Raw genomic sequence first — 20,938 nt, 5'->3', positions numbered from 1 at the left:
GGGTAGAGGCCTATCATGGGGCATTTAAACACTCTGCAAAACACTACACATTCATGTCAGGGAATGCTCCTTATTGGCCTCCTTACAAACTCATGTAACAACTGGTTGTGAAATGGTGAATTTAGCCAAGGTAGTACTGTTCCAGCACATCATGATTAGTGCTGATTTGGGAAACATTTGTAGCCTTGAGTGACCACATGATGCTTCATGATGATGACCTATGGAACTATACCCCATCCAGTTATTGTGACCACAGTACTACACATAGCTTTCATTGCTATACGCCTTAATGCTGTGTGTGTGCACACATATGGACCTCTAAACAGTAAGCATACCAATCACCGTTTGCACAACTGACACATATATGTCTTGTGATGCTATTGAGTGGCTAGGTCATATGACACACATTGGGTATGTGTAGTGTTTAAATATGCAGTTGTGCTTTAGCATGCCATGTCATGGATGAGACTGGCATATCCACAATATGATCTACACTCACTATAACTACCCTACATTTGATATGTGGCCGAGTGGTATTCCATCAATTATCCATGCATCACTGATGATGTTGTGTGAATACTCATCATGCATGTGGTAAAAATCTGTCCACAATTATTTGCTAATGACAGAGAGTCTGTAATCAGCATTGGATACCTATCTGACACACAGATACACATCCAGCAATGGTATGTACACCTGTGAGTTATGGTGCACAGTACATTACAGGGTTATGAATACCTGCACAGCAATGTTGTGTCCATGCATGCATTGTGTTCCAGGGGGAGGGCCATCACTTAATAACAAAACACATGCATCAAAGCCATGTATACTGTTAGCAACAAAGACTGACTACACTTACACTGCATGCTGTTGAGCAGCACATCCTGCATGCTGACATGTTGATATGACTGTTTTGCTTGTGATACTGTACCACACCATCACCTGCTATTCTGTATGTTCTGAGATTGCTGGTGTTGTGTGTGTCTGCTTTAGGGAGGAGTGTATTTTTGTGTGTGTGCATGTGTGCATGTGTACATGTGCGCACATGGTCTGAAGTCCTGTTCAGGTCTTAAAGTGTGTTTCTTGTTTTCCTCTCACAGGTGGCGAGGTGGGACTGGTTCAGTACAGCAGGGAACTTGATGTCACTGAGACAGACAGTGATGATGAGGATAGGTGTGTTGAGTCACAGACAGGTTTGCCAGGGTCTGTTGCTGGGCCACCAATTGACAGAACACAAGTCTCCACCCCATCTATGCACACAGTCATACTGCCTGTACATCCATCATCACCATTACCCTTAGCTAAGGGACAGTGTACGGTTGGCACTGACCAGGACAGTGTGGTATCTATGGCACATGATTCAGGACACAGCAGCCATAGCCAGATGTCTGGAAAGGTACCACATAGGCAGATGCCCAGAGGTTCTCATCAGAGCACTGCTGGTCATCATGCCCCTGGCAGATGTGCCACACCTCTTTCTACCACATGCATGTTCCGGGCTGTCATGGAGGCACAGACATGAATGGAGTGGTACACCAGACAGGAACTAAGGGCACAGAGGTCTCATAACACCTCTGTAAATAACAGTATCAATGCAGGTCCCATACGTAACTACACTGAGGTCATTGATAGATATTGGGGTGAGACACTGGATGTCCTCCACAATGTCATGTCCATGTGTCAGGACAGTGCAGGATGGTTGAGACGTCGACATGGATGTATACCAGCAACATCAGCAGCTGGAGGTTGCCGTAGACGTCCAGCAAGTCACAGCCGCTCCTGTAGCGCCAGTACCATCCCCAGCAATGTTGGGGGGGCTGTCCATAGACCGTCCTAGCAGACCACGTGCACGTGCCTCTGGCCAGTCCCAGCAGGGACCTGGATCCCGTGGACATATGTCAACCTCTTTGGATAGTACCCAATCTGGATTAGTACCTGATACTGTCTGTAGCACCTCTGTCAGGCACAGGCTCCATATCAGTGGCCAGAGACTGTGATCTGTAAAGCCTGCCAGGTAGAGTCTATAGCTGTCTCACAAATCCCAGTATATGGCAGCCATGTGGTGGAACTGTGTGCATGCAGACACACACACATAAACCAGAAACCTAGGGCAAATACATACCCGCATACATTACATCAACATTGACCCATAACAGTACTCATGGCCCTCACACACACACTCACACACACATGTCAATTGTATGGCTCAGTGTAGGCCTCTGGCAAACCAACAACACACCCTGTGCATATGATGAAACCTGTGCCACCTCCTGTCATCTGTAACATTAATGCAGGAACAGGCTAACATGGTGCTGATGCACAGGGTGACTTTAATAAAGTATAGCAATGGTTGGATGTGTAGCATGTTGTCAGCAGTAAAGTCTAATGATATCCTTGAAGGTGTAGCTGAGCAGGCATGATGCATTAAAGCTGTAATTAGCAATGTTATATTGTTTCAACAGTGTTTATTCCGATTGTGTTTTGTTTGCCCATGTGCCACTTGGCTGATATGTGTAGTTGTGTCAGCATGCATGATACGGTGGACAGTAAGTGTGGGGTGTGTGCAACACAGGTTTGCAGGTGTCCATTTGTGAACATGATGGAGGTTCACTGTCTGCATGTACATGCATATTGGACACATGGGCAGGGTGACATGCCCTGTATTGGCCAGTGTTAACACTCCATAGTTTCTATTGGTGGCCAGTATGCATTGTACTACACACATTTTGGAACTTGAGTACGCATGTGTGTGTATGACATGGGTTGACACTGTGCTGTGGGTGATGCTGTTGTTGCTATCTGTCATTGGTTTGCATTACTAAGGTTAACACTGTCCCAGCTGCATAATTCTTTAGTAATGCACACTGTTCACCTACAGGGTTGCATGGACCGTGCTATCACAAACACAATAAATTATCACTTATACAGTAAAAGTGCATTAGTCTCATGGACCCCTGCCATAAACTAAATATATAATAGAAGGTGTGAAGTTGTACCAAAAAATAGTTACATACCAAGAAGGGATAACCTCTCTGGTCAGTATCATTGGGAAAATACAATCCCTCAATAAACATACAAGGCAAGCTTCAAAATACAAAATGGCAAGGATTCCAAAGACAACACTAAAGCTTTCTTTAGTGTTGTTTATAATCTACAGGGGAAATCTCAGATCAGGTCACAGTTAATGTAAATGGTCACACAATACACTTATCTGACTGACATTACCAATTTCTTGTCAGACAGTTTGAATGAGGATTCCTCCACCCTGCCATTACACAAGGGCCACATTTCCAGACCAGAAGAATGTAAAACCTGATGATTCACAGACACTCTAGTTAAAACATCTCTTTACCAAAGTCCAGACCACAGTGGCAATGGTGCTGGACAACGTCCCTGGCTGTATCATACACAAGCTGACATATGAAGTCACCACTCACCTAAACACTCTGTCCAGATGCAGCTTCTATACAGGTTACATACTTGTGGAATGACGCACGGTAATGGTGTTCACAGTCCACAAGGGTTGAGCTACAACGTCTTCTTCTTCTATAGCCTGTGGTAAGGCTGAGTCTGAACAGTGAATTTAGTTAAGGGTTTAGTTCTTTTTGGAGCTCGTGTAAGATGCAGCCTGGGACACCATCCGGTCCCATTGATGCTGTGTTCTTAGCTTTGGAGTGGGCTGTTTTTACCTGCATGTCCGTGATGTCTGGGGCTCTGCATTTTTCTGGGATGGACATGGGCCCTTTTGGGGGTGGGGGGGTGAAGTTTGCACTGAACTTGTCCACCAGGATGTTGGCAATGTCAGGTGGTTCAGTGTATTTTTTGCCATTTTGCAGTAGCACAGAGTATATCCGAGAGTTGCCACCTAAATGTTTGTTATAGCTAAAGAAGGCTTTGTGGTTATCTTTACACTCCTTGCCAATTTTTGTTTAGAAACTGGCCTTGGATAATTTTATGAGTGATCATATTTTCTTGCTAATAATGATCAGTGATGCCTTTTCTTTTTGGAATTTTGCTCTATCATGTAATAGTTTCCTCCTTCTGTTGTATAGCTTATTTATGGCCAAGGACCACCAGACTGGTTTCCTCTTTTTGGAGGAGTGAGTCTTTGGTTTTACTTGGGATGGCTCAATCCATGCATCCCTGTAGATGCTCATAAAATGCACTTGTAAAGGATTCTGTGGATTGGATAGCATTATCCTGTAGCAAGGGTGCTTTGAAACTTTCCACTTCGGTCTTGAGAAGTGTGAAGTTTGCTTTTGAAAAGTTTTTCACAGTGGTTTACATGACTGGGGATGGGGTTGAGATGTGGATGTCCAGTATGATTACTTTATGATCTGATCTTACCAGTGAGGGGTTTATCTCTGGTGTGAAACACTGATCCCCCATGTTAGTGGTGATGATCAGGTCCAGTATGTTGTCACCTCTAGTGGGCGTGGTGACCAGCTGTTCCTGGGCATTTGAGTTTATAAACTCTAGGAAGCATTGGGCAAAGGACTTTGTACTTGAGTAATTCTCCCAGTCAATGTTTGGGTAGTTGAAATCTCCTAATATCATAGTGTTTGGCAGGACCTTTATATTTTCCAGTGTTCTCAGGAATGCTGAGTGAGGGTCCTGAGACAAAGTAGGTGATCTTTAGTAGGCTACGATCTGATAAGCAGCTTTGCCCATTGTTAGTTGTACTTTGATGGTCTCCGAGGCCTCGGACTTTGCCTCTATCCTGGAGGTGTGGGTATCCTTTATGAAAATGGATACACCCCCTCCTTTTGCATTTTGGTCCGGGTTTTAGGGCTGAAGCTCAGAGGGATTGGGATTTCTTTAAGTGGAGTATGTCCAACAGCTCTGTGTTTGACATACCTTTGTATGTTAGGCAGAGATCAACTCTGAGTAGGCGATATGCGACAGAGTAAAGCTGGAGTGTTTTGAGACGGTCTGTGTAGGGCATGTATTTGAGGCTGGTAATCCTCTTTGTGAGGTATTTCTGCGGGCTTTCCAGTTGTTGTAGATGTTGTAGATGTCTTGTGAGGTACATACCAAAAGGGGCATTGTACTCTATAATGGATCTAATGAGTGATGAGTAGAGGGGAACAATGACCTCTTTTTTTCTGCATGAGAAACCTTTTGTGATAAGGTGTGCCATGTAGAAGGATTTCCTGACTACTGTGGCGATGTGATTATCAAAGGAGAGACTACTGTCCACCTGAGTCCCAAGGTCTCTTATCACATGTTCGGTGTTAAGTATACTACCGCCTATGTTGTAGTTCATGGGTACAGAGTTTTTACCAAAGGGGATGACAATGCACTTTCTGCCATTGAGCTTGAGGCCATGATTTTGACACCAGGCATCTGACTCAGTGAGGCTCTTTTGTAGGATGTACACATCGTTAGTAGTTTTGATTATGGCTCCTAGTTTGCAGTCATCTGGGAACTTCATTAGCCAAAGACCTTCTGTGTTAGCCTGTACTTCAGGGAAGTAGATACCAAACAGGACAGGACACAGGACTGAACCCTGTGGTACTCCACTTGTCATTGGTCTGAAGTCGGATTTGGAGTCTGCTACTTTCACAGTGTGGGTTCTGTCAGTGAAATAAAAGTAGTTCATCTGTAGCTAGCTTCTGTCAGTGAGCCAGTTGGCAATCCATCTTGTGACATAGGGATTTATACCTAGTTTAGTGAGTTTATCCATAATTCCAGAGTGGGGGATGGTATCGAAAGCCTTGGCAAGATCTAGATAGGCTGTGTGAACCACCTTACCCTTGTCTACGGCTTTGGTGACTGCTTCAAAGAAGTCTATCAGGTTTAGGAAACATGATCTACCTTTTACAAACCCAAACTGGTTGTGGCTCAGAGTTTGGAGATTACCAATGTCTTTGTTTATAAGTTCCATGATGATACGTTCCATGGCCTTGCAGACCAGGCTCATCAGGCTAATGGAGCGATAGTTCCCGGGGTCCATGGTGGCTCCCCCCTTGTGTAGTGGGATAACCGTCACTGTGCACCATTAAGCAGGCACAAAGCCTGAGGTGAGGCTATGATTGAACATGGTACTTAGGTGTGGTGCCAGTTCATTCTGTAGTTCATGTAGAACTCAGCCTGGGATGTTGTCTGATCCCATGGATGCTGTGTTCCTGGCTTTGGAGAGTGGTTTTGACCTGTGCAGCCATGATGACAGCAACTTTGCATTCTTCCGGTATAGAGATGGGCTCTTTCATGGGTGAGAGGGGGGTAAAGTAAGCACTGATCCTATCTGCCAGGATGTTGGCAATATCAGTTGGGTCTGTATATTTAGTGCCATTGTGCTGTAACTCAGAGCAGATCTGAGTGTTGCCACTGAGATTCTTGACATAGCTATATAATACTTTGTGGTTGTCTTTAGAATCAGTGGCACTTTTGTTTTCGTAACTAGCCTTGGAGGATTTTATCAGGGATCACAGCTTCTTACTGAGGCTGACCAGGGAGCTCCTCCACTCATGGGATTTTACCCTCTTTTGCAACAGTTTCTTCCTTCTGTTGTACAGTTTGTTTATGGCAGGGGACCACCAGATTGGCTTCTTTTTCTTGGAGGATAGCGTCTTGGTTCTGTTTTGGGATAGCATGATCCATATACTCATGTAAGAGCTTATAAAGTGCAATTGTGTAGGATTCAATGGTCATAACTGTATTGTCCATCTGCATGGGTGTCTTGACGTTCACCACGTCTGTCTTAAGAAGCATGAAGTTGGCTTTGGAGAAATTTTTTAACATGGTTTCCTTAATGGGGGATGGGGGTAGAATGTGGATATGTAGGGTAATTAGATTATGGTCAGATTGACCAATCAGGCATTGACTTCAGGTGTGGAACACCAGTCACTCAGGACAAACCAAACCCCATAACATACACAAATAACCACAAAGTGAGCTAAATGCTACTCATTGCCAGAAGTCTCAGCCTCCAAATACACACACTTGAGGCACTTCTCAGTATGGAGAATACTGATATCTGTGCAGTAATAGAAACCTAGTTCAAAGCTCCAGAGAGCACACCAGCACTACCAGGATACTACTCATTCCATACCTTCCAGCTTCAGAACCTGGATCATAGCACATAGGGTGGAGATGTATCCATATTCATCAAGGATACCTACACCTCTCTCTACATCCTCTCTACAGGGTATGTACCCATAGAATGTTTCACAGTAACGTTCTTCCCACTCCACAGGGGTGGGGCCACAAAAGACCCTTGGCATTCATGCTCTATGAGCCTGACAAGTCTGATCTGCAAGGCAATGGAGCCAATCATAATGGAAGTCACCAATAAAGACATTGGGAACCTTCACACAGTTGAGCACACCCAGTTTGGCTTCGTCAAATGCAGATCATGCCTCCTGAACTGGGTTACCTAGGCTACAGATGATTGAAATTAGCACCACACAGCCTACTTATACCTTGCTAAGGCCTTTGACACCATACCCCAGTCAGGTATCATAGATGAACTCACCAACCTGGGCATGAATCCATACATCACAAGATGGATTGCAAATTGGCTCAAATATTCTCCAGAAGGGACTCTATGAGACAGATGAGTGGTGTCAGAATCATGGCCTCAAGCTCAATGTGGAAGAATGCATAGTAACCCCCTTTGGTGAAAACAAAGTACCCACAAACTACAACATAGATGTTGCCCCCTAAAAACTGATGAGGTAATAAGGGATCTGGGGTCACAAGTAGATAGTCATCTTTCCTTTGACAACCATGTTGCCAAAGTGATTAGGAAATCCTATGTGGCCCATCTAATCAACAAAGGGTTTGCATCAGGATCAAAAGAAGTAGTGGTGGCCCTCTACTCTTAAGTCATCAGACCCATCATTGAGTACAGTACACCATTTTGGATGTACTCGACTGAGCATATCCAGCAACTGTACAGACCACAGAGGTACCTCACCAAGAGGATTACTAGCCTCAAACAGTTGTGTTATGCAACACAACTGGTAAAACTAAATCTGTTCTCCGTTGTGTACCGCCTACTCAGAGGCACACACTGCCTAACATACAGGAGCCATGTCCAACACATAACTGTTTAACATGCTCCATCTACGGATAACAAAATTGAGTCACACTCCAGGGATATGAACCTCATCACAACAATGAATACAACACGCTGATGGGATAGACTACCATCCCAGACACTTGCCTTACTGTGGAACAGAGTCCCAATGTACATCAGACAGAGCTCCTCGCTGACACTCTTCAATACGAACCTTGATGAGTGGATGGGAAACAGACAATTCACACCAGGCATCACATCAGCAGCCCCACTAGAAAGGGGCTTAGGGTACTAACTATTAGAACTAGGGCTTAGGATACTACCCAATGGGGTGGTGAAAGCTGCACAACTTGCCTAGGCTAATATATGCCTTCATGAAGATAGTCTACTACATACCTATGAACCTATGTGACAGGTACATATCTAAAGATAGTAGATGTGCACTTCATTGTACAGTCATGTTGTACAGCAGGCACATGGACCACATACACTGTAATGCTTACAGATACTGGTGCTGTTATGTACAGTGGATGAGGTGTGCACCTCATGTCTTTTGTGCCATTGGGATGTGTGCTGGGTGGGACAGTCCTGGATGGCTTGCTGTCATGGTCAGCCTCTTACACTCATCTCTGCCCATCCATCGTTGGCTTATTATACTGTATTCCCCCTACATATATATAGTTACATAGGTAGGTAATAGGCTATCTGCCTGAAGGCATATATTAGTATGGCCAGAGTGTGCAGCTATCACCACACACGGGGTTAGTTCCCTAGGCCTCTGGGTAGTAGAGCTGATGAAGTGATCCATGGTGTGACAGTTCAGTTTCACATACACACATCAAGGCTCCTCTGGAAAAGTGTCAGTTAGGGACTCAGCTTAATGTAGGTTGGGAGCCTGATGATGATATCCATAGAGTATGTGGCACAGTGAGCTTGTGTTTACTTCAGATAGCACATGTACATCAGTTCTGCATTGGACATGACCTGTCTGTTGGGCAGAGATCGCCTGAGTAGACAGTATGCAACCGAGTACAGATTGAGTTAAATTCAGTCTTGTTGCATGGGGCAACTGTTTGAGGCCAGTAATCCTTTTGTTGAGGTACTTCAGTGGTCTTTCCAGCTGCTGAAGGTGCCTAGTCATATTCATTGCAATTGTGCCATGATACTCTCTGATCGGTCTGATGACTGATGAGTAGAGGGAACCTCCTTTGACCTAGAGCAAAGACCTTGGCAATTTGTGAGAACACATAGCATGATTTTCTAACCACTTTGTGAATGTGTTTCTGGAAGTAGAGATGACTATCCACATGTGTCCATAGATCCCTTATTATTACCTCCATATTTAGGGTGTTGGCACCTATGTGGTATTTGTATGACTGTAGCTCGAGGCCATAATTTTGACACCACATCTGTCTGACTGAGACCCTTTTTAAGGATGTCTCTGTTGTCCCAAACATCAATTATGACAACCTTTTTGCAGTCATCCACAAACTTTGCTAACCATAGCCCTCATGTGTTTGACTGTATTTCTGAAAAGTATACACCAGACAGGAGGGGTCCCAGGACTGAGCCATGGGGGACAGCAGTTGTTACCAGCTTACAGTCCAACAGGGAGACCACAATTCTTACCTGGTGGGATCTATCTGTGCCCCAGTTGGAAATTCATCAGATGACATACGTGTTTATTCACAGGTTGTTGATTTTTGGATACATGTGTGTGGGATGTTGGAAAAGGGCTTTTCAAGGTCTATGTAGGCCTTGTATAGCTCATTTCATTGATGTATGCCCTGGCTAACTGCTTTGAAAACTGTCTAGCAGGTTTAGGAACTATGATCTGCCCCTGACCAAACCAAAATGGGTAGGGTTGGGTGTTTGTAGGCTCCCAATAGCTCTGTTTATGAGTTCCATAATGATGGACTTCATGGCCTTGCAGATCAGGCTAATTAGGCTTATTAGACAATAGTTCCCATGGTCTGTTGTGCACCAACACTTGTGGAGTGTGCCAAATGTTGCTGTAACCCATTAAACAGTTTCATATCCTGTACAGAGGGTGAGTTTCAACAGACTGTTCAGGTGCAGGGTCTGTTTGTTTTGGAATTCACATATGACACAGCCAGGGAAATCATGTCATCCCATAGATGCCATGTTTTTAGGTTTGGATAGAGCTGTTTAACCATTGTATATGTGATTTCTGGGTTTTCACAATCTGCAGGTATGGTAATGGGCCCTTTTGTCAGGGAGAGGGGGGTAAATATGTATGAACCTGTCTGATAAGATGTTGGCAATGTCAGTCATGTACATGGTATTCATTTAGACTTTGCACTGACTCAGAACATATATGAGTTTACATTGATAATTATGACATAGCGAAAGAAAGCTTCATGGTTCTCTACAGACTCTTTGGCAATATTTTTGCCAGAACATGGCTTGGATAATGTTAGGAGTGCTCATTGTTTCTTGATGATGCAGATCGGAGATTTATTGATCTTCTTTGGATTTTCACTTTCTTTGAACAACTTAAGTACTTGTAGTACATAGTTTGATTATGACATGGGGTCCAATATATTATATGGGTCTGTTTTCATATCACTGTGTGCGCAAGGCAGGATTGGTGAATAGTGACACGTATCTGGAGTAAGAACTACAACTGCCAGATATGTGTGTCCCACTGCTGTGCTCAGACATGGCCTAAGTGTGTGAGCATGCCCAGTATGACCTTTCAGTATGTTGTTGACTGACATTTGCTTCATTTGTTTAAGTGTGTGAGCATGCCCACTATAGGCATATATACTATATGTGTGTGAAAAATCAAGTTGGTTTTTACTTCAGGGCTCACCTTTTTGTTGAACATCGACAGGAAGCATGCTGTGCCTGCAGGGCTTCCATGAGTCAATTTGCATAGACTTATCAACATTTCTACATGCAGGGGGGGCAGCTATTATTTTTACATTTCTACCCGGTGGGCACACCTGATTGTTACTGTGGGTGTACATAGGATGAGGGGTACACCTGCACTGCTGTGTCAGGTAATCCATTTCAGTCTGTACTGTTGCCTATTGTACTGGCTTGAGGTATACCACTGTACTACAGACCTTAGCTTCCAATTACACGCATATTAGTTTGTGACTTCATAGCCTACCCAACCCACATCACACTGTCTGGCCAGCTGTTATCTGTCTGCATAGGCCTGGGGGGAGGTTACTCATATTCCTCTTCAGAGGGCATGATGCAGCATTTGTTTGTGTTTGCGTTCATCTACAATTGTCCTGCTGGCTGTGACTGTTAGGTATGTGACCCCCCCCCCAACTGGTATGTGTGAGTGACTTAAGTTGTGTCTGTGCCAGTGAAATGCTGTCATGGCTTAGTGGTTCAGTACTGTGACTATAGTGCACAGTATCCTGAGTTCAAGCCCTGTCACTGCTTTCTATTTTCCTGCTGGGCAGACCTGACTGGTTAAGGAACAGTTAAGCAGGTGTGAGCATGTTTACCCAACTTTGCTCGACTTTGCCCAACTTTGCAAGACGTTGCATTGGTTAGCGCGGTGTGCAGCTACGCCCAATTGTATTTAAATGTACCCAATATTGGTAAAATGTGCTTAGCAGTGCTTTATATTGCTTAAAATAGGGCACTCATGCCTCAGATGGTGCTGCAGGTCTGCCTATGTGGGATGCACATAGTACACTCCCTATACATGTTTGAAAACAGGTAGTGTCCGGTTAGGCATCCCTTTTACTGTATATGTGAGTCAGAGAGAGGTGTCATTTTCAAGGTTCCTACTGAGTCAGTGTATGTGCTATGCGTTGCCTCTTTGCCAAGGCCAGGACGTACTGGGCACAACTCCTTCTGCCTACTGGGGAAGGCTCAGGTTGTTCCTCCTCCGAGTCATGCTGTGCCTGTGCAGGCCTTGGCAATGGTGGGGGGCTGTTTGGCCCTGCCCCATGTTGTTCCTGCTGCAGCTGTTTCCACAGGATCATATTGTGTAGCACAGCACATACCATAACAATCTGGGTATATGTAGTTGGTGAGTACTGTAAGGCTCCACCAGATGTGTCCAGGCACAGGAACCATGACTTGAGCATCCCAAACACACACTCAATTATGTTTTTTTTGTTTGTGCGTGTGCCTCATTATGAAGTTCTTGTTCAGGTGTGTGTGCATTTCTGTTGGGTGTCATCAGCCACGGCTCGAGTGCGTATTCAGCATCCCCCACTAGGTGACCATCAGGGATGTCCCCACTGGCAAATCTCTGGTACAGCTGTGTCAGATGCCAGATGTGGGAATTGTGATAGCTTCTAGGACAGCCAGCACACACATTCATTATTATGCCCTGGGCATCGTACATGACCTGGCAGTTGATGGAGGGGAAGCCCTTGCGGTTAATGTAGACCCTACCCCGCTCACTGGGTGGTGCTTTGATGCATATGTGCGTGCAGCCTATTGCACCCACTACCTCAGGGTATTCTGCTATTTGGTGGAAAAGATGCATATTGCTGGCCAATGCCTCATGGGAATTGGAGAAAAATAGGTGGTCACTGACTTGTGCTGACATGGCATCCAGGAACTGGTGGAGTATCCTGGATGCTGATGCCTGTGAAATCTCCATCATATCACAAGTTGGTCTCTGGAAGGTACCTGTAGCTAGTATTCTTATGCCACCACATACCTTGGTATCCACTGGGATTGGTTCCCCTCTGTTGCTTTTGTGTGTGAGGTGTGGCTGGCACAGCTCAACAATTTGCTGCAGGAGGTCTCTGTCCACCCTATAGCACTTCACTATCTCCAGCTCATGTAGCCCCTGGTAGGTTACCCTGGGTCTGTACACTCTTCTCTGCCTCCTCACTGTGGGTTGCTCAGCAACATTCACAACATCACCACCCTCAGCACCTTGCACATGTTGGTTTATGATAGCAAGAGCAGCCCCTAACATTTTGTCTGACTTAAGCTTTTTAAGCTTTCCCTCGTTGTATACTGCAGTGTTGCAGAGTTTTTGGGAAAAAACAGGGGGGATGCTGTTTGCAGAGTTTAAAGTGCTGGGCTCGGCTGGGATAGACTGCTGCCTGTGTAACTGGCTGATTCTGATATATTTCACCTGGCAGATCTGCTAGTTCTCCTTGGTTAACTTTCTACTACTTCTTTTCCTTCCTTTCCCCTTTCTGTTTCCGCCCGGGGCAGCGCTGCGCAAACACATGCACACGTGCACACACACTGTGTGCATGCTTGCAAGAAATTTCCGATATTTTAACAGTGTGCATCTTTGGTTTCAGGTTTTCAAATAGGACAACTGTAGGCATGCCTCTTGCAATCCTGAGCAACTCAGGGCAAACACAAGCCACTGTGCTCCAATTAGCTTACAGCCTTTCTGACATACCCTCTCATGATGTCACCTATATTCTACTCTACTACTCACCTACACCTACACTTACACTCTTGGGACATGGCTCACATGCTGGGGAAAATTGGGATTCACTATCCTTATCCTCATTTGCATAGGATTGCCTACTAATGCATGGTTACATCTCTGACACTGAGCTTCCTCCCCTTAGCAACCACTACTCAGTGGCCATGTTGTCTTCAGCCTGCCATTCACCTGCATGGCAGAATAAACTTTTTAGTGAAAATGCCTATTTTTGGCTATTTTTAAATTATTTTCTTGTTTTTTAAAGCACCGCACGTTTGCGCGGTGGTGCGCTATGCTTAAACATCGGAGATCTGGGAAAAAAAGTTAGATTTTAATAATTTTAAACATTTATAAATGCCAATGGCCTTATATTTGGCCATTGGCATGCTTCCTGAACTGTATGCATCCTTTATTTGGAGCTGTCATAGCTCCGTTTAGCTATTTGCAGAATGGTACTCCGTTACCAATGGAGTACATTTCTGCAGATAACACTAATCTTCCACGGACAGGTTAGTGTTTCCTGGATTTCAAATTTACCTTATTTGCATAGCTTTCAGCAGCAAATGAGGTAACTTGCATACCGTGATGCTGTCCGTGCAAGAGTAGCTTTAGCAGCTCTCGTGCACATCCCTGCCGGCTGTACTTGGTTTGCATGGCAGACATATTACCGCCGTGAGCACCTACACTCTTTTTACACTCCGTGCAAGCTTTCGTAAATCTCACCCAGTGTATTCCTCTTAGAGAAAGCCTTTTACATTCACAGAAAGCTCAACGTTAGATGCAGTATATGAAATATTTTTCATTTTAAATGGTGACAAGAAGTAATCTATGCACCTATTTAATATATAGCAATCTCTAAAAATTCTGGAACTATCATTATCCAACTGAACACAAGTAGCAGCAGTTAAAAAAGAAAAAAACAATAAATTAGCAAAAGACAAAATGAATAGTAGAGCTTATTGCAGAAGTCAGCACAAACTAGTTAATACTGTAAGATGAATATAAAACAAAATGAGCTAGCAATTAAATACAATTCACAAAAATAAACATGTTTGTGTACATTTTTAGAAAACACAGAAAATATACAGAGAATTGCTTGTAACACAATACACCAGTTACAATTGCTTAAAATAGGAAGGTTAACAAGTTAGGAAACTATATTTCTTAACATACAAAATGAATCGAGCAATTAAAAACCTCCTTACAAGTCTACAGAGTGCAATTTAAATCAAAGCGAGCCTTTTGTCCGATCACCTAGCAGTGAGGAGGATGGAGACAGTGTAATGGAAGATTGTGCTGTAAAGTTTTACTAAAATAAGGTGGTGTAAGATGTGATGGGATGGTGTGAAATATTGCCTTGGATATGGTAGAAAGACCCACAGAGAAAGCTTAAGGCAGTGAAGAACACTGTGTGGAACTGCCCCTTAATAACCTGCCCCCCCACACAGACACACACACACACACACACACACACACACACACACACACACACACACACACACACACACACTAGGAATCAGTCTATGAAGGTGTCCAAGGTGGATGCAGGGGATATAGAGGCAACACAGTTAAAGCACAGTGGTGGTCAGAGAAAAATAAAGAAAAAAATATAAAAGGGGAAAAGGGTGGTAGAAAGTGATTATTAAGGCTATGGGTGTTCACCTTCAAGATCCAAAACAAGTGTGCAGATTAAACCAGTTAATGAGACTGAGTCACCTAGCAGGTAGTTGAGTAAATACAGTCTGTTTCCTTGGGTAAGGAGAATGAGCTATTAAACTGCATGCTACTAAGATGAGGGGCAAGGAAGCTCTGAGCCTTTACAGACTTACTTTTACACATGGAACAGTGTATCAGTAATAAATATGAACAGGAGAACTCATGCCTTGACAGACTTGCTCAGGAATGACCCCTTTTAGTTTCGTTTATTAAAGGCTGAGTTGCAGGTAAAGTGAAAAGGAGGGGTCAGAACCATTCAAGGTCCAGGAGTGACCAGAAACTACTTTTAGTTTTTTTCAGTTAATGGTTCAGTTGCAGGTAAAGTGAAAAGGGGGGTGAGGAGCAACTAGGGGTTTCCCCTGTGCACTCACCAGATAACACTAGAGTAATTACCTTGACAAACTTGCCCTAGAGTAAGCAGAAAAAATGCTTTTAGTTTCTTTCAGATAAAGGTTGAATTGCAGGTGAAGTGAAAGGGGGGACGGGATGTTGCTTGTCTTGTGTATTCAAATAAGACGATGAGGCTGGGTGTTCATTTAAGTAGTTTATTACACACAAACCCATCAGGATGGATAACTGGAACATTTACTGCACACATACATGCTTTCACTCTGGCTACTCACTCAAAATGACACTCTTGTTTGCATGTGCTCAGTACTTATATGCACATGCCCATAGACTAGAATAGCTCTTAAAGGTACACACACACACTCTGAGCTACATCCTCCCTCTTTGACTATTCTGTTCTGAAATTAAAAATAGCAATTGGATGAGTGTATAAATTATACAAATACATACAAACAATAACAATCATATCCAAGTTGCCATGTATTTGGGATTAGGTCTTGAGATAAGACCTGACCTTGTAATATAATAACTAGAACTGGGTTTAGCAACAGGGACAGTCACTGGGGAATGTCTTTCTTGAGTATTTTCAGGGATTGTTTCAAGAATAGGAGCAGACAATGAAATGTTCTCTGGAACAGGAACATTGGACAAATCACTCTGAGAATTACAGTGTCTATTACAGACAAGATGCTGTAACACTGGCTTGGACACTGGTAATCAATGTTTCTGATTCTGCCTGAATTCCATATCTCCTGACTGAATGATGTATGATGACAGTTCTTCACACAAATGATTCACAAGTCCTATTCGATCAAACTCTTTTGCTGTCTCCATCCTCTCTATCTTTCTTTCCTGTAATGGTTTCAGAGGTTTGCTGGTTTTATCATAGTAGGACTTTTAGGACAAACGCATCTTTAGGAGTTGAGCTTTTACTGTTTTGTTGTTTTTGCAGTTGGAACCAACAAATTCTTACTGATTGGTAGTGTGGATCTGGTTTGTCTGAACATTAATCTATGGGCAGGTGAACCAAGAAGATTGTCATGAGGAATGTTTCTGAGATTAAGCAGATTTAAAAAAACATCAGTATTGTCATGTTTAGATTTTTCCAACAGCTGTTTTGCACTTTGAACTTCACGTTTAGCCAGGCAATTCGATAGTAGGTATGCAGGACTACTCATAACATGAATAAAGTCCCAAGTTTCAGCAAATCTTTTAAACTGCTGACTTGTAAACTGTGCACCATTGTTTGAAACAACTTTGTCTGAACTACCATGGACAGAAACTGTGGCTTTAACTTCATAATGATAGTATTGAACGTCTGGTTAGGAAATAGGTCAATCTCAAACCAAATTGAATAAGAGTCTACTAACATCAAGTAATGGTGACCATTCCATTCAAAAATATCTGAAGCTATTGTCGACCAAGGTACTCCAGGAATCTGGCTTTGTTGAAGTTGTTCTTTTTGTTGATGCGGTTTAGCACTATTACAAACAGAACAAGCTGAAAGTTGTTTCTGAATATCGTTTGACATAAAAGGCCAAAAATACTAGTCCTCTTGCCCTTCTTTTTGTAGAATCAGTTCTTGGGTGACCACAATGCAAGATTTTGATATACTCTTGTTGCAAGAAGTTTGGAACAATCACTTTTGGACATTTCATGATGATACCATCTTCTATCAAAATCTCATCTCTGTAAGGAAAATACTGCTGCATGTCTGGTGGTAAACAAGGTTGCTTTGACGGCCATCATCATCTGATAAAGTGGTTGAGCTTCTGGAGAACAGAAAATGAAGCTGTGTGAGTTCAAAATCAGGTTTCTCATCTTCATGCTGTTCATTTGTTTCCCTGTGCGATCTGGATAACGTATTAGCAAGATAAAGAAGATTGCCTTTAATATAAACCAAGTGAAAATTGCACTTTTGCAACTTTAACATCATGTGCTGCTCTATGGCATTATTCAAAGTTAAATCACTGGCTTGTAGCAAAATCTTTCTCACTGCATCATCTTTAATACTACACACACGCCTGTTTTTTATCAACTCATCTCTTAAATCACCAAATCTGCATGATTTTGCTTTGTTTCTCAAGTCGGTTATATATGTCGCAAAAGTTTACCAGGTTTTTGATGTCTTGTGCAAAATATGTGCCTTTCCATTGTAATATTAATTTTGGGGTTACGCATTTCTATAAATTTACATTTTAAGCACTCAGGGTCTTCTCGTGTTTCAGCTGGCACCACAATATTGGTGGTCTTTTCCCTCCCCTGCATACATAGCTGGGGCATACAGAAATGAATGGTCCCTTTCAATGGCTTCTGAACCAGCTAAAATAAGCAGAATAAATGCCGTTGTACATGCGTCTTTGTCAGAAAATGCAGCCTGTATGAAAATATCTTACTGTTGCTCAAACACTCTCTAGTTTTCAACAACATTATTATCAAATACAAGTGAAGCAGGTCTGCAAAATCCTTCGGCCATGCCAATAAAATGCTCTCATAATTATGTATAAATGCACACATACACATACCAGGTACTCAAAAAATATTTAACTGGACAACAATCTCTTCAAAATGACTGTATTTTGCAAAATAACTGTACTGTAACACTGCACACACTTGCAAACACTTGCTCACATTGGATATCTCGTATATTTTTAGTTAATATGAAAAAGAATCACATAACAAAAAATACAGTAATTTTCCCTTTTTTATGCATTTTATGTGATTCAGAAGTTATTTCAAGTATTTTTTGTAAGCATTTTGAGTACTTTTATCAATATATCGTAGTTTCAAACATTTTGTTTAATTAAAAAGTCATTTGAATGTTTTGAATACTTTGTTTGATATTCATTGAGTAAAAAAACATTTAAATGAGTTTTAGTACATGGATCTGTCTTTCTGACCTGTTTGTGAGTTGTTTGAGCTTTGGATGATTGACTTCTGTATATTCCTCCAATTGTGGCTGCATGCCTCCTGGTCTTGAAGAAGTTTCACTTGGGATTTCACTTCTGACACCATGTCACTCATCTTGTGTATTCAAATAAGATGATGAGGCTGGGTGATCATTTAAGTAGTTAGACACAAACACATCAGGATGGATAACTGGAAGATTAATCTTAAACTAACTAACTGACTGACTACTGCACACATGCATGCTTTCACTCTGGCTGCTCACTCAAAATGGCACTCTTGCTTGCACATACTCAGTACTTATATGCATGTGCCCATAGACTGGAACAGCTCTTAAAGGAACACACACACTCTGATCTACCGGGGTGTCAGGACTAACCAGGGAATCCCTTACTGCAGTCAACAGATAAGAATAGAGCAAGTGTCTTGACAGACATGCCCAGGTGTGACTAGAAATTGCTTTTAGTTTATTTCAGTTAAAGTTTGAATTGCAGGTAATGTGATAAGTGGGAGTCAGGACCAACCATAGATTCACACCGTGCAATAGGCAGATAACACTAGAGTAAGTACATTGACAGACTTGCCCAGGAGTGACTAGAAATTGCTTTTAGGCTGAATTGCATGTAAAGTGAAAACAGAGAGGAGGTTGCAGGACCAAAAAGAGATTCCATCTGGGCAGTCAGTAGGAAACACTAGAACAAGTGCCTTGACAGACTTACCCAAGACTGACCAGAAATTGCTTTTAGTTTCTTTCAGTTAAAGGTTAAATTGCAGGCGAAGTAAAAAGTGGGGGATCAGAACCAACCCGGGTTTCACTCTGTGCAGTCAGCAGGAAACACTATTGCAAGTGCAGTTTGCAGGATAGGGGAGGCAAGTATTTATTTAGTTAAAGTTCATACACAGCAAAACTCTTCATATTAAACCCACTTACATTGCACAATGACTATATTCTCAGTGAAAACTTTCACAAAGTTGTGCATTGTGGTAGAGCTCCTTCTATTTCAGGGTCAGGGTTGAAGTAGTCACCACAGGCTCTGAAAAAAAAAAGAAAAGTGAAAGACTCTACTACGTTGGTCTTTCTCTTGACCAGTAGATTACACAAGATGTATATGCTAGTTACTTTCCCTCCCTAGCTTCTTGGGGTCTGCATTAAATACATGAAAGAAAACCTGTTCTACTTTGTGCCTCCTTGTCAATTGTTCTGTACTGCAATAAACAAACTGCTCCTTTTAATAAATGGCCTGACAGCGGGAATGTCACTAGTAGGATGGACTGTTAAATCTCCCCTCATTTTGGTCTCTACATCTATTCAGTCACCATCTTCCTTCCCAGGGCAGATATGTGCCATGTTTTATTTCAATTCTATTTCTTCTAAGAATGTGTAAAACAATGAAATGGTGTACTGTATTTGTTTTTGATTTTATTCTGGTCAGATAAGCTTTATGTATGTTGAGCATGTGGGCTTTAACAAGTATGTATTCAATTTCAGTTGCCGATGCTTTGGTATATACAATATTCCTTTGATATACTGGTTAACGGTTTTATGACATGCATATCAGTGTAGTGCTATATTTTGGTAATTTGCTTATTACAGCTCTTTACTGTGTATTACTGTGGTTCACAAACAATATACTTCCTGCTAATCCTATATTCACCTTACATTTATAAACATTCTTACCTTCTCTTCTCTTAAAATAGCCCATATTCTCTTGCTGTGATTCATTATGCTCCTTCCTCCATCTCTTGGATTGTTAGCTACCTATAAAGTAACTTTATTGCCTCCATATAATAGTTCATTTTAGTAGAGTTTTTCACTTTTCTTCTTTTTTTTTTTGAAAACTTATGCAGTGGTATGCACTGTGGCAGATTCCTGCAGTTTCAGGGTCAGGGATTGATGTAGTGACCAAAAGCTATCGCAAATGGCAATATTCTCAGTGATGACTTTTGCAGAGGTTTGTCTTGTGGCTGAGCTCTTGCTGTATCAGCATTGGGTATCAATGTAGTGACTGCTGCCTATTTTACAAAATGTACTCGTCTTTTTATGACTGTATCTTTCTCACCCTCTCTCTCTCTCTCTCTCTCTCGCTCTCTCTTTCTGTCTGTAGTAATTGTTTTAAGCAGACTAATATTTGTGAACTTAGGCTAGTGGTAAGTTGGTTAGCATTCTACAAATATAAATTACATTTGTTGAAATTTATAGCTCAGTTGTTAGGAACCTTTGAATTTATTTAATAATCATCTCATGCACATTTGTGGAATCAGCCTTTAAGTCTCAACTAAAATAAAACTCATGTATTTGCAATGGAAATGCCAACATGGTGTTAACTGACCTAGACATCTGTCCTTGCTAATTCATCTGATGTTCCTCTCCTTCTATTACTTTCATATGTTCATTGGAAGTTACTAGGCTAATTGCCCTAGGACCTTTACAAGTCAAGTCATCTACTAAACCTGTGTACCCTTATTGACCATAGTTAATTGATCATTGCTAGCAGAGCAATTCTATGATCAACACCGACTACCCATATCCATGATGGACATAGGTG

This window comes from Protopterus annectens, chromosome 2.part1, assembly GCF_019279795.1.
Source record: "Protopterus annectens isolate FY-2018-M chromosome 2.part1, PAN1.0, whole genome shotgun sequence".
Taxonomy (NCBI): Eukaryota; Metazoa; Chordata; order Ceratodontiformes; family Protopteridae; genus Protopterus; species Protopterus annectens.
This window is presented reverse-complemented; position numbering follows the sequence as displayed.